The sequence below is a fragment of the Vidua macroura genome, chromosome 6 (genome assembly GCF_024509145.1).
Source record: "Vidua macroura isolate BioBank_ID:100142 chromosome 6, ASM2450914v1, whole genome shotgun sequence".
Taxonomy (NCBI): Eukaryota; Metazoa; Chordata; class Aves; order Passeriformes; family Viduidae; genus Vidua; species Vidua macroura.
The window spans coordinates 18,479,112-18,505,853 of record NC_071576.1 but is presented as its reverse complement, the minus strand read 5'-3'; the positions used below and the strand labels follow the sequence as shown (position 1 = coordinate 18,505,853).

Sequence of the window (26,742 nt, the reverse complement as noted above, 5' to 3'; positions counted from 1 at the left end):
TGAGAAAGATGTTGGAATGAAATTAAACAATCAACCATATTTTAAAAAAATAGCTGATCAAGATGCTTTTGTACCCTGTAAAGCACACATGATTCCACTTGTGCCTTGCTCCTTAAAAGTTGCACTGTAATTTTATGCCACTAAAGTTAGATATACGAGAACATCAAAAACTATCATAGACTTTGGTGAAAGTCACTACTCTAAGCACCAGTGTCCCAAAAAATGTATCCAGTCCAAAACTCTGATAGGACTTTTCTTAATATTAGACATGAGATATTAGATTGATATTAGACACAAGATATCAGACTGAAAGGAAGTCAGGTTTAGAACATGACTTTTAGCATATCCAGGAACCTGGGGATGAGCTAAAGGCAATGCTCATTTCTTTGTTCTTTCTGGTAAGCAAGTTGTTAGCTAAAGAAAAAAAATCAAGCACCTCAGGATGATATCACTGTGAGTCACTGTGTTAGTGTCTAGGTAACCCAGACACAGCAATTTTGATAAGCTGAGGTGTAGATAAAGTGAGTCTACAAATAAAATGGATAAAGCAATGGATAAAATGGAAAAAGCAATATAACTAAAAAAATAGAGATATAGAAATGAACTCTCCCTTAATAAGATAAATTACTGTAAAGGATTTTTTGGTCTTTTTAAAAAGTGAGAAAATGGTTGTCAGTGATCTCCCTGTATGTAGAAAACAAACTTCAGCTGTGGGCCAGGTAATGGGGAGTTGCTCACCAGATCTCCACCACTTCCCTTGTTCCTGCACTCACTTTTCTAGTTGTGGTGTTCCCAATGTTCCAGGGAGGTATCTCAGCACAACTTAGTCCAGGAATTTTAATACAGCCTGAGCTCCACAGGACTTAATGTACTCAGGATTTATAATCTCTTCTATTTCAGCCATATCTCTACTGCTTTCTTTATTATACTTTTTTTTTCAAAGTCCAATTTCACACACAGCTGAAAAAACTAAACCTAGTTTTACAATAATCTTTACTTCTTTGATCGTGATTTGTAAGGAAAAGGGATTGGACTTTATCTTTTATAACAGTGGAATAATTCTACATTGGATTAATTTTTATCTGTGGAAGAAGGGAAATTAAGAAATAAATGAGGAGAAATGTGTGTAAGAAATGTACCATGTATCAAATTAATTCTGATTTTTCACATATCTTCTTCTGTTGACTGACTTTGTTTTATTTACAGGAAATCAACTTGATGTTTTTGAAGCGTTGATGTACGTAAAGCTGCAGGTGGATTATGGAACTAGAACTCCAAAAGGCTCTTAGAACTGCTGTCAGTAAAGACACAGGCACTTTGATCTGGAGTGGATTCATGCATTAAGTTTTCCTGGGAAATTCTCTGAACTTTCTGAGTGGTACTTCAGCATCAACAGAACTGAGCTTGAATCTACTTGGCTAAAATGCTTCCAAGAATCTAACTCACTCCAAAACCACAAATATTCTCAAATGAATCTTTTTCTGTCTTACTTGAAATCCTTTAAGCTAATATACTTATAAACATATCATGTGTTTTTCAAAAAATGATTCTGCATTTAGGCAAAAGGGAGAGCTTGTTACTAGATTATCTTTCTTTGGAGTCATGTCTTGAATTCCTGGTTGTCTTTCACTTTGCTTTCCCCACATTGGTCAGTATAACTGAGGCCATAAGCACAACATTCATCCAATGAATCAAAGTTATCTAGATTAAAAAAAAAAAGTAATTAAGAAATGTTTAGAAAATTATTGAAATTAACTGCAATTTTGTTGATTGAATGTAAGTGAGAAATGATTACAGGTTAGTTTTTAGTACCAAGTCGGAGCGGGCAGCTACACATTGCAATCAACTGGAAAGAGCAAGTTCCTCACGTGGCATTAAGCAACATCCTGCTGAGTGTACTATCTATCATTACCCTCCTTCTGAGTCACTGAACACTCCTGGGAAGTACCTGAGTTTTGGAGGCACCTGTGTACTCCATAGCAAGGAAGTCGCACTTAAACAGTGTCTTTGTTCTTCTAGGTTCAGATTCAGAAAGGTGTTCAAGTGCCAAACTCTGGTTTTACTGGAAGTTAGATCCTTACAGATAGAGGTATAAATAAGTACACGACACATGATCCCTGCAAAAACAGTGGGGTCTACATGAGTGAGGGAATATTTCCGCAGTCAGATGGTTATGATTTACTGCCATAAGGAGGGAATATCTTGTTCTACCTGGAAATCTGCTTGTTACTGTCGTGTAAAATTCTAGTTGTATGATATGAAGATAAGCAGAATTAAAACAATTAGATGCAGACAACTGGTCAATTAGAGAAATTATTATTGCAGCTAAACCAAGTTAAACAAAGCTACTAGCACTATGACCTGTTGCTAGCAATGGAAACACCACATCACAGGGCTGCAAAGTTGCTCAAACAGTTCAAGATTTGCCAAAGAGTTCAACACTGGCAGCTTTAGGGGAAGGTGTGAAAAAACTGAGCTAGGAAATTGTGAGATAATTATATTGCCTTTCCTGCAAAGGTATTATAATTTGCTTAAGTAACACTCATGCTCCTTCTAAGACATGGCAACCTTTGATGTTAATATTAGGACCTGTCACATTTTACCCATACCTCCCTTCCCGAAGTTCTAGGTGACTGTAACTCTTGATAGCACCTAACATTTAAAAGTAATTATGGTTTGATCAGTCTTACTCAGTAAATTGACTGTGATCTGCTCTTGTATTAATTAGCTCCTATGCTCTTCTTGTATGCTCCAATATTCAATTTTGAAAGTGCACCAAAATAAGCAAAGCACAAGCTACAAGGATACTAACATACAAGGAAGTAAACTTACCTCCTTGCTAACATATATCGATAAAAAGAAAGTCAAACCTAATCACTGAAATTGGTATAAAACACAATTCAGATATTAATGTATCAAATTCCTGGAGAAAAAATATTTTAAAAAGTACTTTTTGTAGATAAGTTATAGATTTTATAAAATATATATTTTAGTTTATTTTCACCAGAAAACTTACACAGTTCTTAGTTATTGTTTTCTCTCTTGACATTTTCCTGGTATTTCTATATTGGTCTTAATACTGAGTCTATAATATATGTATAATTTTGTGATAAGATAGCTGAGAATATTGCCATTTTTAATTCTACAAGAGGAAATATGAATGTGCAAATGAAGATATTGATAAAATGTGATAAAAAGAAAGATATGACATAGCATAGTCTTTTGTGAAGCTAATAACAATGTAGTTTTACTTCCAGATAGATGGGTATAAAACACTAAATAGAGTTTATGAGTACAGCTGATTAGCAATATTCAGACTTTACAACATTGACAATTTTAATTAAAACATTTATGTACAATTATAGGATTAATACAAATATATTTACTAGTTATTTTTATTGCCTTGCCTTCTTATTATTCTCTTTTTATTGCCTTCTCCACAATTTGTGTGGGAACAGGATAAGAAATGAAGTTACTTCTTAGATAAAATCATAAGTTTTTATTTTGTTAAGATGTATCAGCAAGTGAAGCTCATTTAGGGCTCACTGCAGTTATTGTACTGATTCAGTAACTTCTGTGTCATGCATGCAAAATCTAAAATATAAGTTTTCCTAATGAAGGCACCAAATGTCTGCCTTAGTGTATGTAAATCATGTTCAAGAGATAATCCATCTTTTATTCTCACTGCTTACATTTGAACCAATACTCAGGCAGAAACATAAGAAAGCTTCATTTGTTCTGGTGAGCACCTTCTGGTTAGGTTTTTTCTTCAGCAAAACATTTCTACACCAGGTTTTCATTTATGTCACAAATATAAATTCCATAACACTGTGATTTGGGACAGGTATTATTCTATTTCTAATTTGTTTGTATATGTATTTTGAAGTGCTAAATAGGTATTTTGGTCCAGAGCAACTTCAGGTTTATTTATCATGCCCATGAATTAGTGAGTAATTTATATAGAACTACAATAGCTATTTCATTGAATTAACTCAGCTCTAGCCTCAAAATGAAGTTTGAAACAGAATGCTGTGAACACACAACAACTGCTCAAAATTATTGCAAAAAAATGAAAACCATTTTGTCACAGTATAAAAAAGTGATGGACAGTTGCTTCGTGAGTGCTCTTTTCATCAAGCTATTGAATTTGGCTTTGAGTCATGCTGATTATTTCAGCAAGTTAAAGCAGTTAAGTGAGAAATAAAGCTCTTAAACATATGGCAGTTCTGATTATCATATGAAAGCCAGGCATGCCAAAGCTTTGGAGAACACATTGCTCTAAACAGACAATAAAATGAAAATTAAATACCTGTTTCAAAATGCCTACTGGAAAAATATACACCTTTCCTGAGGGCATATGCCAAAATTTAGGAATCATGTAAACATTTTTGACTTCACATTTGTTAAAAACAGTGGTTGAATCTCTGTCTTTATCATAGGTAGCTCATTTGTTAAGCTCTGACAGCCATAGCTGCTGATACAAGGGAGAGAAGGAGAGGGAAGGGAAGGGGAAAGTAAGGCAAGGGCAAGAGCATTGTTCAAGTTGTTATTTCTTAAAATTGAACCACCACTTACTATTACATTCTATGGAAGAACTGCTGCTCATTATCCAGAGAACAGCCTGTGTATTTATTTCCACATATTTATTTGGTAATTCCCAATATCCAGGATTTTTTTTTTTTTTTTAATTTGTGGTTAACAAGGAATAATATACGAATATGCTTAAACTCTGAAGCATAGCAATAAAGTATTACTCCTTTATTTATTAGAATTTGAAAAGTGGGATATTATGAACAGCTGAAATCCCAATTGCTGTAAAGTATCAGAATGGCATAAAAGTCCTGAGTCTTCCAGAACAAGTATTTAAGCATACCAGAAAAGATACTTGGACATACCTGAAATCCTTGCCTGGAAGATGGAAACCAGTCAAAGAGAATTTCTAGTGATGAAGGTACATGTACATGGAATCTGGCTGGACCTAGAATTTTAACAGTAAGAGAGTATTTTGAATTAGTATTATAGGGAACTATTCTATTAGTAGAATTCCAAACTTTGAAAAGAGGTAATATATGTAAAAGTGTACTCCGATATATTTGAATTTTGCTAATAGATACTGATAGGAATAGGTGGCAGAACTAATCAGTAGAGGCAGTGAATTTCTATTTGTTTATATAATTACATAATACCATTGATATTTCAAATACTTGAGATCTTAGTGAAGAAAGCTTACACAGGAATTAAATCTGTTGTGGTAGGGAAATATACAATTCAATTTTTAATAATAATTTATACTATTTGCATCAGTTAAAAATATTCTCTAGATTTCATTTTTGCTCTGATAAATGATAATTTAAATGCAAGAGTTATCTCACATGACAGCAGCTGTGGAGATTTTTGCAAAGTTCATTTAATATTGCTGAAGGCTCAAAAAGAGACAGATATGGTGCTATAGAATTAATAATTTTTAGGGGTCATAACTTATCAGTTACATTTGTTTGACATGTATTCCACAGAAAGTGTATATTTAATGGTTAATAACAAAGAAAAAATTATCATTGTGAAGACAGCATCATTAACAAGATTTTGGAACAGAATGTAATAAAAAATACATCTTACAAGAAAAACAGCAGGAGAATAACAGGTAAGCAGAATGTAATTACCCTTTTTGGAAGATGGCCAGTACACTAAATTTGGTGCATGTGTCATCCAAAGGATGATCATTTCCAACACAGGTCTGAGCTGGTTTTACATTTTGTGTCATATGAAGATTTGTTTTCTTTTTTTTTTTCCTTCCAAAAGAACATAACATAGCTTTCTGCAGAAATGTTTCACAATATGAAATCATGAATGTTTAGGGTTAGGCCTTCCATTATTTTCAGGCTACTGAAAAGGTTTATTTTGTCACTTTTTCACCTTTTATTATATCAAAGGAATATTTTCATGAAAAGGTAAGTGCTGTAATCAAAAAATGTTGAAATGTTTCTTTTTTTATATTATTATAAATGTTGCCAAAAGTGTTCAGCTTTTAGCATATTCCTGTGATTATTTTTCTTCAAAAATTGTTGCTTTGGAAATCTTCTGATTAATTCTTGTTCATATAAGCATGTTTACACCATTTTAACTTGCTCAACAACACCAGTTAATATAAGTGACTGCAAATATCTTCCTGGATTGTCACTGACCCTAAATTACTGGATCATATAGATTTAAGGGCAATAATATTTTCTTTGGTGGTACTATTTCACCTTTTTCATTCAAGATTCCTATTCTAATCCCAAACTACCTAAATTATGTAGTTCCACATGTGAATGTGTCTGCATGCTCCCTGCTCCTTTGTAGTCTAAAAAAGGTAGACACTGCTGCTGTTCACCTATACACAAGTGCCTCTCCTACAACTCTGGAAATTCATTGATGACCCTAGGTGTTTCTTTTTTTTTCCCATCAAATTCTCAGTAAACTTTTCAAATCCATTACAAGACTGAGGTGATGTAAATCATTATAAGATTTATTCCTCTCATTCACTTTCTTAGAGATGAAGTCTACATAAATATGAGACTGACAGCTAAGTCATCTCATTTAGCTACAGAACCCACTCATAATGGACAAAAAAAGTTATAGTCTCTTGCGTAGACTTGAAAACCACGCTTTTCAAAGCAATTTCAAAAACAACTGAAACAATTGATAGTACTGAGATAGGCTGAGAATTACTTGAGTCAATCATATAAGCACTTTTGAAAGCACAGATTAGCTTCCATGTGCAACTAAACAGCAGGAAATGAGGGGAAAGCAGACTGAAAATACATTGGATTTGTAAAGCACTGTCAGAATAGGATCAGTCTGGGTCTTGGAGAAAAACAAACATAGTGGCAAAAGCTGTGATGGTTTGGATCCTTTGTTGTGGCTGAGTATGTTATCTGTAGCTGCTTCCTCTGCTGATGAGCTTTACTCTCCATTTCCTTCTGCTATCCAGCCATCCAACTCTCCTTTGAAGAAGAAAACAAGCAAACTAACAAACAAAATGTCAGGTGGATCTGTATCTTCATAGTTGTTATTTTACAGAGACAACCTGCTTGGAAACACTGGATCTGATGGACTGTAATATTGTTCAGTTGTCCCAAAGCATGCAGGGACACCAATGAGTGTGCTGTCTTTATTTCCTGTGCTTCCTAGGCTTCCTTTCCTTGTAATTTACATGTAGTTTTCTGGTTTTGGAAAGATCAAAGATGGAAATGTCAAACAATTTCACTTGTCTTTTTGTTCAATATGCAAACCTTTTATTTGCATGTGGCTCAAGTATTTGTTTGCAACTTCTGCGGTCATAAGTTGAATTCTTATAAAATGTTTCCTGCTGAAATGTCATGCTGCCTAGAATTCAACAGCAAATAAATATTGTTGTCCTCACTAATTTGAAACAGTGTGAGTTTTAGATCTTTAGCTGTGGGAGATTTATTAAGACTGAAGTTTTCCTCACCCTTCCTTCAGTCCATCAAGATAGGTCAAAACTGCAGGAACCATTATTTTTCAGAATTATTGCAGTTGTTGTACATTCTATTTCTTTAATTCTTGTCATGTAATACAGCAGGACTGTGATCAGTCAAAGGTTGGAGGGTGGACTAGATGATTTTAGAGGTCCTTTCCAGCCAAAATGATTATGTGATTCTGTCACAAGAGCAAGAACCCAAAGCTATAAATAAATGCAGAAGTTATCCATGTTTTAAGCTTAAAGTTAACTAACTAGCTTAACTGATAATGTCATTGAGTTTTGACTTTGTAAAGACCTGACAGATTCTGAAGCACAGTGTTGCTCACTTAGTTTTGAATTACTCTTGTAATCATTGTAGTATGATCAATTTCTTATAATTAGTGAACATTCTTTGGGGCCTGTATAAGAAGGATGTGTGCTTTTTATGAGTACATGAAGATTCTCTCTTTTTTACTTCACATATTTTTACAGACTTCCTGCCAATTCCATCTTTCTTTAATATCTACACAACTCCTGTAGCATGTTCTAGAGCAGTAAAACTTTCCTCCATAACAGACGACATGCATTAATGAAATTTTTCTTTTAGTTCTAGAAAATGTTAATATTCATTGTTAAGCAGATTTATCACTGCAACCTTATCACTATCACACACTTTTTTCCTGTTGAAGGAACTATGAAGTGCTTATTACCATCCATTTGTTCACACTGCCTATAGGCACCTTGGCCCTAGGCAACCAAAATACTTTTAGTTAAAACTGTGTCACAGAAGAGAAGGTCAGGGAAAGAGTTCAGAGAACTTCAGTGAAACCTTTTATTATACCTGGAAGAATATTATGCAAATGTTTTGAGACTTTGAAAAGTCACTAGTCCCTTCAAAAAATCATCCAGGTTTTTTAAGAAGAACCTGAGATTTTCTCTAAAAGAAAGGACATTTTAAAATCCTAATTTTAAATTCATTTTAAAATTATAAAAGTTTTTAAAATCTGAGGGACAAAATATCTCTAAAACATCCATTCATTCCTTCTTGTTGACATTATCTTGACTGAAGGTACCTTTGACTGGACAACTGTCAAGTGTCAAGTAACTTGACAAGTGTCAAGCAACTTTCATCTATAGAAGGATCTTCCTTCAATGACACATTGATGGAAGAAAGATGAGGAGTGTGAATGATTATAAGTGAGTTTGCTTTTGCTAGGATGGAGCCATTATATTACTCTCCAAATTTAGCTCTCAGAAAGGAATAAATCAATCGAGAAACAATTCAATCAATATGAAGTTCTGTAAAGTAAGTACAGATCTGTTGTATTAGGTAATTTATTTTGTGTACATATAATTCCAACTCAACTTTTTTTTACAGTCTCAGACTATTTAGAATTATCTAATAAATGCATTGACAAGGCCTCTTGTCAATGAGGCACTACACCTCACCCTGGTGTATAACATTTCTTTAAGTAATTACTTGACATTTCATAAGATAGGATATAGATTCCTACAGATAGGAAAAGTGCTAATTTTGCATGATGTTTTGACAAAAAAAAAAAAAGTCAGCTCTAGTACAATTAAGAGTCAAATAGTTTTGAATATAGAGGTAGATAACAAAGCCTTCATAAATTTTAACTAGTGCATGATCATGTAGAGAAATGGTTTATCCTCCAGATTATTCCTTCCTAAGTTGAAATGAAATAGTCATCATTATTTCCTAAAATATAAACCCTTGCTTTAGAGTTTTGATAGCTAAAATGCTTGAAAACTTCAGTGATTTTAGGATTGATATCTGCAAAGAAATTCCTTGAAACTCTGAATTTCATAGGTAATATATTTTTGTTGAAATAATTAGAAAGAAAATGAATTAGACACCTTCTGTAAGAGGCCTACTTTGACTCCAGAAGAGATGAATAATATTAATAGGCCTAAGTAAAAGATTTTCACCCAAAATTACTCTAATTACAAAGTCATACTTTGTCTATACAAAATTCTTGACTGAGAATTATTTGTTTCAAACTTCCCTTATAAGAAGTTATTATATGTGAATAGAAAATTTCACACATGTTCCACTAGGTCTGCAATATGAAGAAACTTGCATTCAGGTGTTTCTATAGAGACTGATATGAATAAAAATTATTTCCTGAGCTAAGACTTAAAAGCAGATGTTGGATCCCTCCCACTGACATTTCATGTAAGGGCTAGCCATCTACTTTAACACAGGACTGTGGATATCCATTTTAGTAAATGGAAGTCAATACAGGCAGTGGAGCCTCAAATACATAGCCATCTGCTTTAAAAATACGATGGATTCTTTTCTCTGCTCCATTGACTATATTGTCATGATCTCTTCCTATTAAAATGTGAATTTAGAAAGCTCCTTGAAGGTAACCAGTGCTCTGTAAAGACCAGAGTCGCAGTTCAGCACAACCTACTTGAGAGTGAGCTTACAAGTATTCTGAACATCCTTGGCTGCACTGACTTCCACACCATGGACCACTGTGCCAGCTTGTATGTCTGATTCGCATGCAAATGCTGAAATTTCAGGATCTGGCTTCAAAATGATCCCTGTGCAGCTTGGGTTTTGGGATGTTTTTTTGTTTTGTTTTGGTTTTGTGGTTTTTTTTTTGTTTGTTTGGGTTTTTTTTGCTTTTTTGGGTTTTTTTGTTTGTTTGTTTGTTTGTTTGTTTTTTTGTTTGGTTTTTTTTTGTTTTTTTTTTTTTCTGGGATAAAGTTTATTTTCTTCATACTATCTAGTATGTGGCTGTTTTGGATTTGTGCTGAAAGCAGTGTTGATAGCACAGGGATGTCTTTGTTATCATTGTGCAGTGTTTAACAGAGTCACCTCACCAGTGAGGAGATTAGGGGTGCACAAGGGGTTGGGGGGACACAGCCAGCACAGGTGACCCCAAATGACCAAAGGGACATGCCAGACCATATGACATCGTGTATAAGGTGGGGGAAAGAAGGAGGAAGGGGACCCATGTTTGTAGTGATGTTTTTCTTTCCAAGTCACCATTATGTGCAATGGAGCCTTGGTTTCCTGGGGGTGGCTGAGCACCTGCCTGTTTGTGGGAAACAGTGAAATAGTTCTTTTTGCTTTTGTTGTTTGTGTGGCTTTTAGTTTACTTCTCAAACTGTCTCTCTTTCAGCCCATGAGTTTTCTGGCTTTTACTCTTCCAATTCTCTTCCGATCCCACTGAGTGACTGAGTGGCTGTGTAGGGTTTGTTTGCAATCTGGGGTAAAACCATGACAATCCCTCTCAATGGATTTGATTAATTGCTATTACATACATGCAAAATAGTGTTTGCCATGCCCCAAAGTATCCAAATCCAAAAAATTTGCACACAATTGGCAGAAGCGTTAGAATAATGGGATTAATGGGAGTCCTATGTCACTCTGGAACAGCAGCTGGAGGTCAGCAGCAGATACTTTAAACGGCATTACACATCCATGTGTATGCATTTACATTGAATCTCACATCTTAATTTGAGGATGGAACACATCCTCCAACTTGAATCCAACAGTATATTTCATTATTTTAGATTACCACCCTACAGTTATTAAGCTACATGAACTGCCACCTCACACACTTCTTTCTTTTTTTACAAGTGGATGATAAACATGGCCTTTGTCTGAATGAAAAACAAAAGCAAATTTTGGAATATCAAAACTTTTCTTGAGAGATTTTTCTTTTTCTGCTGTATTCTAGCTAGAAAGAGGATTCAGGCACAGCAAGCACAGAAAGTAGCTTTACGTAAAGGAGAATAAAAATAAGGTCTTTAAGGACAGCATTGAGGTGTTGCTACGACTTATTTTAGCACTGAAATTCTTTAAACAATGAGGCTGCCAATTTTTTCTACAAGTATGTATTCATCACTATTAGAAAATTAGTCCTTGCTATTTACTCTGAATTGTAGGTTTTTATGTGGAAAGAGTAGGCATAAAGTATATGAAAATATTAATGATTTGTGTTACTTAACAAACTCTCCACTCAAGTAGCTCTTTCAGTCTTACCAAAAGTAGTATTTCTTCCAGACTCTGGGTAACAGAAATTATTCTTTTGGAATTTTAGGCAATGATGTGTTACAAACAGATTTTCTTCACATTTACTCAGAAGTTTAAACTTTGCAATCATACCATAGTGAAACAGACTATTTGATTTTCTGTGACTAAAAATAGAGAAATCAATACCAAACCCAGAATCAAGGACATTAGATTTATTTTTCACTAACTGAGTGATTTAAAATCTAATTAATTATATATCTATTTTTTTCCTTTAACTGTTTATTAGAGGAGAACCTTGGCTGAAAAATAACTGGTTTTATTGAATGATTTTTTTTTTAATTTCAGGTGTTATAAATTAGAAGCTTTGATATACATTTTTTTTGATTTGTTTTTCCAAACTTTTGCTGCTTTAGGAAGTTTTAAATTACAAGTATTCATAAAAAGAACAATTTTGCTAATGTTTGGCAGCTTGGTGATCATCAGAGGAGGGAGAACTCTGGACTTTAGAGGTTTCTTATTTTTCAACATGTTTTTTTTTTTTGCTTTTTTGTATCTCTCCCAATGGGAGAAAACAGAAAAAAAATATTAAAAGTGTTAAACCTAGGCCTGATTTTCATCTAATTTAGAAAAACTATTGACACAAACTAAAATCTCTTCAACAGTGATGAAAGAAAACTGTTCTAGTCTATCTGAAGACAGGTCAGAACATACAGATTTCCATCTGTGATGTTTAATTACCATGTTAATTATGTTGGTTATGATGTTTGAGTTATGATGTTTTTCTGAAATACAAATGGTGCTCACCTTTGGAGAGTTATAACTGAGGGTAAATATGAAAATAAACTCATTCACGTTTACCATGTATAGGTGGAACAGGCTTAAAAACAGCAGAATAAGAACCAGATCAATTTATATTTGAGGTGAAGGCCTGAATTGGATGCAGATAGCATCAATTAGCTGTTAAAATGCAATGTACATCTTTATGAATCTCCACATTTAATTTCTGTATATGCTAGACAGCAAAGCAGAGCTTGAAAGTCACACTCCACTTTTTGCTTTTGTTTTTGAATGACAGAATTCTTTAGCCAGATTTGTCAGCTGATTTCCAGCACAGTGATTTGGGGCTGTTGGTTTATTCCCCAAGCAACCACTCAGCCATTTCATCTCTCTGCAGCTCCCTCAGTTATTGCCTTCAAATGTCTGTTTTGCTTCATTTCCCTTCTTTGTGGGTGTTTCTACACATCTTCACTATCCTTTTCATTGGGATAAGCCACAGTAGCCATCACTGGCCACAGATATATTCCATCTTTATTTTCTGTCTGGAAAGGCCCTACTTACGCAGTACTTTGGGTTTTCCATGGTCTCAAGGATGCCTAAACGATGAATGTGATACAGGGGATTCCATGTTCTTCAAGAATTTAGTGTTGTATTTCACAACTTAAAAAAACCCAGTCATTTCCTCTCTGAAGGATATAGATTTTCATCTTGTGACCTGGGGAAGTCTCTCTGTGCATCATTTAGCAGCACAGACAGTGTGGCAGAAGAACAGAATACTCTGACACTATTTAATACATTATCCTATTTCTTGAGCGACCAGTGCCATATGAGAAAGGGAATAAACCCCCATAAGGAACCTAAATATGCCTTTTACATTTTTTAGAAAAATGCTTTTTATTTCTCAGATGGTAATACAACTTGATTTTAGAGACAAAACCTGATAAACTCTGCTGTTTTAGTTATAGCAATGGCCATTGTCATGCATGAACTCTGAGTTACGGTCTCTTGTGAAGAAAATGGTGATTGCTGTCTCAAATTGGTTTCTGAAGTAATGGAGACTGGGACTAGACACTGCTCAAACAAAATCTTGAAACAGTATGACAGAAATGAGCCACGAGAAAAAGTGAACTGAACCTGTTGATGGTTCCACTGGCTATTCCTGGGACTGTACTATCAACAGTTTTCAAGGCTGGATGTTCTATAGCCTCCAGAGGCTGGTGCTTAATAACTTTCACATTTGAAAACTTTATATAAATATTTAATCTGGAATAATATTAATAATAATAACAACAAGAATAGTAACTGCTACAACTAAAGATTTCTGTCCCATGCTTTAGTGAGATAGAAAACATGTTTGTTTCTTCTTTACACCAGGCTTATACTTTTCTGAAGGGTATTACAAAATAGCTCTCTTTGTTGCCTTTCATATGAACCAAACTCTTAAACTTTTCCACTATATTGTGTTTTCTTGATTTTTGACCATTGGCATTTCTCCTTAACAGAATATCTCCTAACTTCTGAAAATTCTTGCAGACCTGTTTAGTCTAATATTTCTTCAGCTGATTACACCTGTGAGTAGGAAAAACCTTCCACATCTCTTCTGAATAGGACTCACTTTTTAGTGTTTTTAAATCAATTTTTCAGGGTCCTTTCCACTTGATTCCTGTCTCCAGTGTGCATGAATGCATACATGCTGGTGGTCTTCAGGCAGTAAATTGTCTATCAGGAATCTCCTTGCTGATTTATTCTCTACCAGTTATTAAAATAATGAAGCTGGGCTTGAAGAACATGGCACTGACTTCACACATACAGCAAGATTCACAGGCTTATTAAGAGCTGTTTAAGACTAGTGGACCAGAGTCAATAGCAGTGGTGGAACATGGGACTGAACATTAGCTCTCTTATAAACTGCACATTACTTCCTTTTCAAATTTGATCAATGCTGTTGGGGGTTTTTAAATAGAATGTTATATTTTCTGTACAATCTGAGTACTGTATGGGAACCATTTCAAATTAATGGAATATCTTTTCCATCCAAAAGAAGAAATGGAATGAAATGCAGCTTACCTTCAGAAGGATCAAAATATTTAATTTATCCAATATGGTTGGAGATTTTTATGTCAGCTTCTTTTGGGTTTTGTTTTTAATAGTACACTCATTTATAAATACTGTTTTAATTAAATCTCTAGTTTTGAAGTAGGATATACTAGTTATTATCAATCAAAAAAAAATTAATTAAAGTATCTGGCACACTCAAATGTATGTTTTCCTTTTAAAGAGTGATTCCCTTCACCAGTGTGGGTGTTCAAAAATATGTTGCAGGTGCATTTCATCTGTCTTTCAGTCTTTTATTGTTCTGTGCAAACAAATTGCTCAGCCTGATTCATTTGGGAGATACTCAACTCCCAAAGTAAATAATCTTACTCAGGCAAGCCAGAGTGTTACAATTTCAGATTTCAGGACTATGAACTACACAGTCACAATCAACTGCCTGCCAAAATAACATAAAGGTGTTTTTTTTGCCTTAAATGCCACTTCACTATACTGTTCAATAAAAGCAATTTGTGAAGTCCATGCTGACCTTTATATGGTATTACATGGTCTGCAGAGGAAGTGTGTCTGATCAATAGTTAGTTCTCAGGGATGAGAGCAGCTGAACTCCTGGATACATCTCCTGCTGGAACACAATTACAACAGCAGATGACGTAGGACTGTGCTCTGTTACTGCAAATTAATTGATGACTTGTTTAGAAAACTGTCCTTATTGCTCTGAATACTTCTCTAATCTGAAAAATTTCTAAATAAACTTAATGTGTAATTGTATAGTAAGCTTTATTATGGCGTTGCTAGGAAGAGAGAGAGAAGAGGATAGAAAACAACCAACTATGAAATAAATACCTGAAAAAGAATTATCAAGTAAATACTTGACCCTTTCAGAGAGAACACGTGTTTCTGCTATCATAGCTAAACAGCAAGGATTTGATCTTGCAAACTCCAAAAATCCTATTTTATGAAAAGCTTTTTATATTTTATTATTCCTTTGGGATGACTTTCAATGATACTAGAAAAGAATACATGGGACCAAAAGAAAAGTAAAACATGTTCATATTGGTTTTAGCCTTTTTACTTTCTTCCTCATTTAAGCTTTAAGGGAACAGCATATTTCATACTGCAGTTACTTGTAGCACCAAACTGGTTATTAGCGCATTCACTGTCCATTGCAGCCTTTCCACTCATGGATTCATTTGGCTAAGCTGATCAGAATCAACCATTAAAAGTATACCTGCAGATTTTATGTACAGAATTTTTCAAGCATTTAAGCAATTTCAACAAACTTTCTACAAGCATTTAAGATAAGCATCATATTTCAGAAGTCCTCGCTGAAGCAAAGCAGAATGTATGATCCTGTTTGATGACATGGTAAGAAGAAAATTATTCTGATAAGGCAGCAACTGCAGACCCTGAGTCAAAATTACTCAGCCTTCATATTCCACGTTTCTCATAAATTTTTATCCTACTTGATATTTTCAGCTTGATGTCAAACACCAGATCAATCAATTTCTCTATTTTCTTTTTCCTTTCAAATATGATTCAGATGAGAGCAAAAGTCTGAAAGTGACTAGAAAGTTTAAGCTAACATTTGTCATAAAACTTTATAAAATATTCACCTGTGTATCTAGAAAAGAAATGGAGGTTGGGTCTCCCTGTGTCTGAAGTTGCACGTATTCTTCATTGATTAATATATACTTGAAAAGCTGAGGTGAAATCTTAACTCTTCACATTCAGCAAGCTATTTGACCTTTCATTTCTCCATTTTCACATCTGAAAAAAAGAAACCAAGAAGATTCTACCTTCTTTTTTGTGTACTAATTTGAAATCTACTGGAGTAAATTGTCATTCTAAACCCTACAGAGTATCTTACGTCATATTACAAAACACACAGTAAAAGCAGAAATTGTCTGAGGTGCTTTCTTGCTGATAGTTAAGCTATGTATGTGTCCTAAATAGTTCTAGTATTTGAGCACAGCAGTGTACCTCAGGGAACCCTGCTGCCTCACTACGTAACGTTATTGATCCTGTTACAGAACTGATGTAGCCAAATACACCCATGTTATCTAAAATTTCTTTTATCTATGTCCTAATCTTCAATTAAACTCTGCATGTAATCTATATAGTTAGCACAAATAGCTGAAAATTTGAAATTCTTCAGCTAATGAAATATGTTGGTGCAGTATTATTTACATCATTACTAAGTGATCTCTCACTTCCTTTGCTGTTCATAAATGTATATTTCCTAAGTTTAACTGTCTTAGAATCTATAACAGGTTCTTGAGGAGAGAAGAACCGAGTCTTATACTGGAATACTTATATTGAAGTGACTTTTACTTGTGTGTTTGATTATTCATGATTATTATTTTCAAAGTTAACACTGGGAAACTGAAGGCTGAGACTACTTTTGCAGTACCCTTTTATTTCAGGTATGGAATTTCATGAGGACTTTGAATTATTTTTCTGGATTATAACAACTTTTTTGTTTGGATGCATTGTTTTTAGTTCCAAGACAGCTTTTATGAGCCTCATTTGCACTTCTGCATTGCAATTTTAGCTTTACCAGGGTAAGAAGCCATATACTATTCTTGATCTTTTGTGTGCTTTACATACAGATAAACTGTGAGTAAAACAAAGAGCCAGTCATGACAACAGATAAATTTCAACCAACTCCCTCCAGCAAAATTGGTTCTAGCTGTCATTCTTCTTAAGAGGGTCCAATGTACATATAATGCCTGAACAAGATGAGGTACTTGTCACTGAAGAGGATTTACAAACACTGTGCTGTAATTCTCTGATGTCTCCAAGTAATTTTGTGTTTTCAGGGTAATATGCAGTCTGCATAGTCTAAGTAAATATACTATAATAACTGCTAATTTTTATATTGATTGTCAAAGCAAAAGAAGTTTCTTCTACTGGAACAGACTGTGGAAAAATCACTTACAAATTCCACAGATTTACATTTCTTTAGATTTTCTATTTTTTTGGAGGAAGCTATCATAATCCCGGATGAAATATCAGCAAGGTGCAGCTCCATGCACAAAAAAGCAGTGCCGTTGAGCAGCCTTCTGAATACTAAATAACAGTGTCTGAAAACAAAATTTGCGAAGCCTGATCAGAATATGGTGAAATTACATAAGCTTGTCCTACAATTAAATGTGACTAAACTCTTGCATTTGACAATTTTTACTCTCTTTTTTTTTTGCAGTAACAAATCTTGCATACATGGTTAAGAACAAATTTATAAGTATCAGCCAGAATGCACTCCCCAGGAGAACTTGTGGTGTGACTCCTATTTCCATAGGGAGGCAACTTCACATACGTGGCCTTTAAAAGAATGTCAGCATTTTTTCCTGCACTGAAAAATGGATGTGTATTCATTCTGCTTAGATTGCAGTTGCTCCAGTGGATGCAAATATTCAAAATGGATTCTACAAGTGTGTTACATGGTATGGACTTTGAATAGATAATCACTTAAACAAGGCCAACAGCCTCAATTAGCCCAATTTGGTACTTAAGTCAGAGTTACTGCAGCTTGCAAAATATATAAGGCACTTCACATTTCAAGTACTGAAATGAAACTAACAGAGTTCAGGTGATTAATAAGATTTGCACCAGAAGTTAATAAAATCAAGATAACACTTCTTGATAAACTTTTCCTATTGAAATTAATTTTTAAATTTTTTCCACTTTTTTTAAATTAATTCAGTTTTACATAAGATATTCCCTTTACTTTCTGTTCTCACATTTCTCTAAAACACTGCCATAAAATAAAATCATTATATAATCAATTTTATATCTCAAATTGGGAAAGAAAATGAAAAATCCAACATATGCATTTTAAATATCAACAGAATACAAAATTTTATTTTCTCGTTACACTATTTTCAACAGCTAGAGAGAGTAAATTTATTCCTTATTTAAACAGGCCATCTTATTAAACTTAAACAGACGATTACTGTTTTGTAAAAGCTTTTGAAAAGTTTTTGTCCTATGGAAATTTTTTGATAAAATTCTACTGTAACATTTGGTGATCCATTGCGTGGGTATGATTCAAAGTGCCAATGAGCAACTGATAGCAGATGGATAAATCTCAGTGACCAGATTCCCAGTGTATGGATGCAGCAAAAAGAAACAGGAGTGATACACAAAATTTAAAAATAATATTCTTATGTTTCAATACATGTATGGTATTTTGCACAATATTTTATTTTTGCTTTTATTTAGCTATGTTTCCCCTTTGTTTGGAAACCACACCTCTTATGATAAGTTATAAAACAACCACTTGATTTTAACTATGGATGTTACAGGTCTGGGTTGGGAATAAACCAGAGCTGCAGCAGAATGTTCCATTTTCTACTAAATACTCAAGGATGCCACTCATCCATTTTCATTTTAGTTCATTTGATGATATTTCTGCTATTCTAATTAAAGGTTTAAATCAACAGTGTGTTGGGATTTGTTTCAATTTTTGGGGGTTTTTGTGTGAATGGTGGACAGGATGTTTTAATCACCCAGAATAGCTTCAGCTTTTTAAGAACATGAAAACAGAAAGATAAGAAAATAAAATATATTTTGTAGAAACAAATCTTATAAACATGCAAGCATATACCCACAGGTTATGGGACAGTAAAAAAAATAGTGAATTCATAATATTTGTAAAAATCAATTACTTAGGGCTAGGAAAACAGGCATAAATATCTGAGAAAATTGACTTCAGAAATTTAACTGAATGTCTATTGGAACTAATAATGAAAAGATATTAGGACCTGTAGAAAACTAACAAGAAGGGCAACTAGACCTCATCAAAGGTTCAAATGCCTAAGAGTATATTTAATTTTTTATGCTAATAGATTGGCAAAAGTAATTTAGGAAAACTGAAATATTAGATCCACCTAGGTCATTGTTCTGATTTCTATAAAGCAGATACTTAAATAATTTTTACTTTAAGGAAGCAAAATATCTGCCACAAATGTTTGAAATGAAGATGACAGTTCCAGAGCTATGATGTCACTTGAGACATGTAGGTTAATCTGGGAAGCTTGTACTAGGATCAGACATCTGTAAGATCAGACTGTATGCAGGACAGCCTGGGAGCTCACACGAAATTTTGTCATGCCCAACAGCTTGGCATGACAAAATGCCAGATAGGCATTTTGCTATTTGCTGCTGGGTGTAGCTTGAAAAACTCAATGAAAATTCTTCAAGGGAAAATTATTCCACAGATGTTTGTGAACTGATAGAACTGTCAAAAATCAAAAAAGGGGGATTTTTTTTTTTTTTTTTTGTAAGCAATTAGCTGTGTTTGTTCCTTCCCCCTACCAAAAGAGAGCGGAAGAGCTTGAAATTTAGATGTCAACAGTTTTACTGTAAAATATGAACTTGTCCTCAATGATGAAAGAATATAATCAGTAAATAGTATATCACGGAAAGGAAATGAGAGAGAAGAAAATATAAGGCAAAAAGCACTGAGGAAACAGAACAAATTAAGAAGTGTACACTGCAAAGGTAATATATACTGATATCAATATATTCTAATAATAAATGTTTGAATGATAATACAAAAATATAAACATGACTTTGTTGCAACATGTATTAATCTGATTTTCACCTACATTTCTGTTCTTTCAACACACAGAGAATTTACTGTTTTTCTGGATAGAATACTAAAATTGTTGCTAGAATAAATGCTGTTGCCTGGCTATTAAAGTTACCCACAAGGAGTTGGTTAGTTTTCAAAATACAAATCTACCAGATTCAGGACTATATCTTCTGTGAAAAGAGTTAGACACTCCTTATGTATCCTTCTGCTGAGGACTGTGCACTTCCTTTACAAACAAATCTATTTTAAGCTTGTCAACAGATATTTGATTCAACGATACACAGAGGAATATGTGACCTGTACTGGAAGAATAGGAAGGAGCTGCTTGGAGTTTTTAATTTTTTTTTTTTTTTTGTATGTATAAGACAATAAATATTACAGTAAAATTACACAAGGTTTTGGACTTAGTGATTTTTTTTTCCTTTTATATTTTTTATTTCACAAAAAGCCTAAAGTATATTTTTCTACTTTCATATAGAAGTCATTGAAATCTATCTCTAACTGGAGTTGTTCTCAAGTGTGGTACTGAGCATAAATTAGACATTTCCAGAACATTATAATAGAAATCAAATCTTGCAATTAGTGAGTTATTTAAAAGCATTAGAACACTATTTTGTTTAGATGACACATTTGATGGCTTGTTAACTAGAAAGTGGACCACATTCTGGAAAAAATATAGGTTACTTGAGTACATTGTATTTCTTGCACATCCACAAGCTCTGTGTTGCACCATTATACTTTTGTTTGTGATAGTGCTAAGAGGTAAAGGAACATGGGAGCTGGAATTTCATTTAACAGTGAAGTTTCTAAATGTGACTCTATTGCAGAAGCAACTGCAGCTAAATAACCTTAGTGACAACCTGCTGGGCAAACACTCTTTTGGAAGCCTGATTCTCATTTACACCAAGGCCCTTTCCTCAACACTGGTATGGTTTGGGAACTTTAAGACATGGAAAGAACAACTTTAAAGCCATTTTGCATAGCCAGAGCAAATCAAGGGGGCTAAAGATAAATGAAAATTAAGGTCCAAGCATTCTATGAGTCTACTCATTTCTCATAGCATCCCTGATAGAGTAAGCAGTTGCTTTTTAAATAAAATATATCAGATGCTTGTAGTTTCTAAAGCTTACTGCATCAATGAAAATCTAGAATGGAAAATGAAAGAAAAATCTATAGAAAAGTTAACAGCTACTTTTTTTAGACTGGTTGACCAGCCTATAAAACAAGTGGAGGCTTTTTGAAATAGCAGCTTCATTGCACCCTTCTCTGATCCAATAATTAAGCTTCTAAGCTCAATAAATAAACATTTAGCATCTAATAGAAGACACCTTGCTTCACCTTGTAAAATTCATGTAAAAATAAGTTCAGAAGTGCACAAATAGGGAGTAGTACAACACAACCTTTTCCCAGCCTCTCTTTCTGTTCATCATGCTCTACTTCTCATCATCACATATCTTCTTATGCATCCTCTTTCACAGAGATCCTGCATTATCTGTGAGCAAACAGGGTATTTTAACCCTCATTAAAAGGTTTAGCTTTCCTATTTCTTTCTAATATTTTGTATTTTCTTGTTTTTAGTTAGTTAGTTAGTTAGTTTGTTTTTTTTTTTGAGAGGGGTGGTGAAGGGGAGGTGGGTATTAATCACCAGTGAAGAACATTAACCAGGTTTTTTTAACTGCTTTTTTTTAAGCATCAGTAGCTGATTGGATGACAATCACAAAGATCTCATCTGCTCAACAGCTATTGAATTATGAATGAGAACACTTACTGTTACTTTTTTCACCACAAAATAAGATTTTTTTGCATTCAAGATTGAGAAAAAAACTTTTCACATTCTTGATACCAGAGAATGATAGAAGTATATGCTTCTAGAATTTAAAGGAAAAATTTTACAAGAAATATGAGAAAATCTGAACAGTTTGAGAGAATTCATAGTCTTTGAGGTATTCATGAAATTAAACAGAACAGAATAAACCAGAAAAGACTAGAACAATAGAAACAGAATGAGCTAGGAGATAAGATCACACTGGTTCATGGAAGAATTTTTTATTTGCTACATTTCAAAAGGAAGCTCCTGGGATAAGTGATCAGTGGAAACCAATGCCAGCTGTTTAAATAAATGCATGAAAAGTACTAAGGCCCTTAGAGTGCACTCATTTATTCATACCATAACTGTTCTATTTAGACCAATTTTCATGCAACTGTCTTCTTGTTTCATACAGTATTTTATGAAAGACAAAACTAGAGCAAGAGGAAGTGGCAAACTGAGACCCAGTTGCATACATCCAAAGATACTTATCAACTAAAATGAAGAGGAAAAAGTGGTTTCCTCTCTTTTGGGGATGAAAGCCATTATTGACTAAGATCTGAACAAAAAAATGATGAACTAAATATGTCAGGATTTTCCAAACAGTTGATCCTCATGCAGACAGCATAGCTTAGACCTCTTCAGACGTCTTGAGACCTTTCTGCACAACTAATCAACCGAACGTAAAGTTCAAATTTAAAATTAAAAAGAAAAAATATACACTTTGAACTATAGACTGTCATAATGAGACAAATAAAACAGATTTATCAAGACTACTGAAAGACATAACAAAAAATTATCAGAAAAAAACATTATTTAAGCCTTTGCTTATTGCAGCTTATGTCAATATACTATGTATTTAATACAATATATTTGAAAATTAAATAACACAGAAATACCTCATGTGCAATACCATTGAATAATACAACAGTCTCATATAAAATAACATGTAATATATGTATGTTGCATACAATATGGAGACATACCACCTAATTCATACAATAAACAGACCTGTATAAAATAAATGTGTTTGAGTGTGATAAAAACTGTAAATTGTGGGGGAAAAAAATTACTCAAAGTAAGAATGAAGACAGTAAGTTACCTTAAGGACAAGTATTTTTTTAAAAAAAAATTGCTATTTGCAGTGGTAGCAGCCCAAATATCTGTCTTGGAATAGTTCCATGTTGGCTTTCTTGACCATTAATTTGACATATAAGTCATTTGGATTATCTCATTGTTAACCATTCCACCTTCATAAGTCTTATTAAATGAACACAATGAGGCAAAAGGTTTTATGAGGAATACACATTTTCCAGTAACATTCTTGAAGTATTCTCAGACCTCTTTAGGTTCTGAAATTATTCCCTTTTATTTATTGTCAAATCACTTAAAGTGATGTTTATGCAAATATCATAGGTTTAGTTCAATAGCAGCCACCTCACAGGGGAGAAAAATGGGAATTATTAGTTCTCTTAAATCCTGATGTAGTTGTCCTTTCATTTTGACAGGGACTATTTCACCTCCCCAATATTTGAAACCTACAGCTGTGTACATCCCTTCAGTTTATTAACTCATGGTTAACTCAGTTAAAATTAAAAAGTTTGGAAAAAATTCTGAACTCACCTCAGTATTTGTTTGCCCTGCAGACATTAGCCAATAAAGCTTAAAACAGCCCCAGGCTGAAGGTGGTGTACAAACTGGAGCAGCTCTGGGCATGCTGATTCTGAAAACTTGCTCTTTTATCATGGTTTCCTCTGGGTCCCAGGAGACAGCCACTTCTGGACAGTCTGTGAGAGAAATGGGAAGCTGCTAATAGCAGCTTATGTACACTACAAGTTTTGTAACTCAGACACTTTCTGTGTTAGTATATATTGGGTTATATTAAATGGAAGCTCTATGATTATGATGTAACACATAAGAAGGGAAGGAATAGCCCAAAAGAAACTGTTGTTCAGTTAATGAAGATAGGCCAAAGAAGAGCTTGTTATAGCTCTAAAATAATTGAACACAACCTGAGGAAGACTGATATCCAAAAATTCAGACTACTCACATTACTGTGATAGACATTCTCATAGACTTTTGCAATTTATTTCTTTGCTTCCTCCTACCAATTTCAAATAAATGTTATTTTTGCTTAAGAAATGCCTCATTTATATTTTGCAATCTCAAATTCTCTAAAAGACAGAAGATACCTGTGCTTAGTCAGTAATTAGTATGCAATTGTGGTAACCAATGGCTAGGAGAACTGTGGAATTCTACCCTGGATTATGTACGGGCAAAAGATACATAAAAACAGTTAGGGAAAAAGATGTGAGACAGGAATTAGGGGAAGTGCAGCAAGTCATATGAATATAGCAAATGCAGAGAATTATTCTTGTTTTTGGCCTTTCTGGGCAAAGCAGCTCCTGTGATCAGTGAGTGTGATCCTGTGATCCAACAGGATTGTGAGATACTGAAGTGGTAATACTGATGGAAAGCATCCATGAAAATATCTAATCAAGCTATATAATGTCTTCTTAAGGGCAGGGTTATTCAGTATTTCCTGTTTATCCTCTCTAATCAAGCAGGAGATCATTGCTAAATTTTCAATGTTGGAATTATTTGGGGTGATTTTGGAAATGCAGGACAGAGTTGCTAATATCAGATATCAGCTAAAAATGAGACACTCTGACAGCCAGTTTTGAAAGAAGCTCTATCCTTATCCCAAGTTTTTGTGAGCTCATTTTTTAAAGGAAAGACAAGGTAATTTTGGATCATGTTGAAGATTGCTGAAGAAGGGACAAAAAAAAAAGCCCTCAAAAGTGTCCTACAAAATAAAAGTTTTAAACTCTTGAACACAGGATCAAAGAAAAACTTAGATTAGAAGAGACTTCTGGAAGTCACCTGCTTCAAATTTCTCAGAACTCAGCCAGCTTCAGAATTAGACCAGACACTAGAAAGCCTTTCACAGCTTAACACTGAAAGTTTTCAGGGCTTGCCATTCCTCCAGCTCTAGGAAAGCTGTTCCAATGCTAATAAATGACAAGGGGAGGAATGTTTTCCTTATGCCCAATTGTGCTTTGTTGTGCTGCCACTTGGGACCACTGCACTCTATCCTCTTTCTCTGCACCAAAACCAAGTCTGGTTCCATGCTTTCTAAAATTCCTGTTTTAAATAGCTAAACAGTGCTGAAGGTACCCTCTCTGGAACAGGGGAAGAGTGGGGGGAGTTCTCACCCTGAGGAGGAAGAAATGACAGAGAATACTTGTGATGAATAGACCGACACCTCTATTCCCTGTTCCCCTGCACTGCTGGAGGGGAGAAGGTGGAGAACTCAGGAAAAAAGTGAAGCCAAGAAGGGAGAAGTGGGGGGAAGGTGATTTTAAGGTTTCATTTTATTTCTCATTATATGATTCTGATTGAATTGGAAGATTAAATTAATTTCACTTAATCAAGGGAATTTTTCCTGTTATGGTAATTGATGAGTGATCACTCCCCATCCTTGTCAAGACTCATAAGGCTTTTCTTATAGTTTCTATCCCCTGTCCAGTTGAAGCAGGAAGAGGTAGAGCTTTGGTGGGTACCTGATGTCCAGTCAGAGCCAACCCACCACGCAAATGTAGCCCTGGCAGTGTGGTTAACCTTGCTCACTGCAAGAATAGACTGGACAGACCCATTCATCTTATCCACAGAGGCTCCTAGGGAACTGCCTGCAAGATTGCTCTTCTCCTGTACAGATGCATGCATTTGTTCTGTCTGCACTTTTCACTGCTCAACTTCATGGAGATCCACTTGTTCTGTTCCTCTACTGCCCAACCCAGTTCATGTCACACAGCTCATCCAAACATGACTGGGACAGCATGCTATTCAATTCTTATGTGAAACTAAAGGAGTTGGTGTACATTAGAATATTAATGTTACAGATTTATCCATTAAAAAATTAAATCTGTACTTTGAAGCCAGATGTGCTCAGTAAAAGAGGCAACGGTTCTTCATTTAACATTGAAATGTTAAATACATGACTGAGAGTACCTTTTCCTTTTTAAGTCCTCTACTCATCCAGAGGCCTGTGAAAACAAAGCATTACCTGGTTTAATGCATTTCAATCTCCTATGTCATCTGGTTGAGTGAGATTTTGGAGTCTTGTCACAGTGTGCTGTCATATCGTGCTGGGCAGCGACAGCAGGGACACGACCTTCCCCCCGTGAGCTCTGCTATTCCCGGTTATCGCTTGGTGCGGCGCAGGAACAGATAACGACGACACGGGACACGGGGTAAAACTGGGTGGATTTATTAGGTCCACGACCTGGGACCCCAAGACAAAGCCTGGCAGGGGGGGTCTGCAGAGGTTTTTATAGGGGGAGTGGTATAGGGCAACCAACCAATGAGAGCATGGCAGGGGAGGAATCTAGGGCAGGACTAACATTCTATAAACCTGTCAGGGAGAGCAGGGGAGGGGGATAATGCAAAGCAACAAATGAGGTATCGAATACTACAAGATAGACAAGGAACACTCTGGAAAAAGGGGTAGGGATAGGGAGGATTGACAACTTGGGAGGGAGGAAATTAGGGAAGGGCTTGGGGAGATGGCTAACTCGGGAGGGGAGGATATTAGGGAGGAGAATAGTGGGCAAACACAAACTTAAAGCAAAAACCACACCACAGCAAAGTCTGTTAAGAGGGATTTTGGATTGCACAGAAGGAAGGCAGAGAAGAGCACTAAAGGTTTCCTTTCAGTTCTGATTTCTAGATTATACAATGAGATGTGTTGTTATTTCCTTGATTTTCAAGGTGTGTTGGTAGAGCATATCCCATCCCTTATGTGTAAATCGTGCAGACTGGTATTCATTCCCACTTAAGCAGTAAAAGCAAACAAATAAGGAACACAAATGAGACAGAAACAAGAAATAAACAAAGTGGCAAAGAAAGCTGCTGTGCAGTTTGGACATATGCCTCATTTTACTAGAAATGTCTTCACTGACAACTAAATCTCTTTGTTCTCAAAGGTATCCTGCTGTTTAGACTATAAAGCTAAAAGATACTCTGCTCCTCTT

The 26,742-nt window shown here is 34.8% G+C and overlaps 1 long non-coding RNA gene across 4 annotated transcripts in view; it reads right to left on the bottom strand.

Annotated features, from left to right (window-relative positions):
- Positions 1-1,259: 1,259 nt before the first annotated feature.
- The window catches only part of LOC128809090 (uncharacterized), a 39,930-nt gene continuing 14,447 nt past the window's right edge, over positions 1,260-26,742 (bottom strand). For 3 of the 4 annotated variants that reach the window (XR_008437601.1, XR_008437604.1, XR_008437602.1), the window contains exons 6-8: positions 23,333-23,496; positions 4,896-4,978; positions 1,260-1,701 (exon numbers count right to left, since the gene is read on the bottom strand). This is a non-coding gene — a long non-coding RNA (uncharacterized LOC128809090). Of the gene's footprint in view, positions 1,702-4,895; positions 4,979-21,967; positions 22,371-23,332; positions 23,497-26,742 lie in introns of those variants that run through there. The other variant, XR_008437603.1, reaches the window with a different exon arrangement.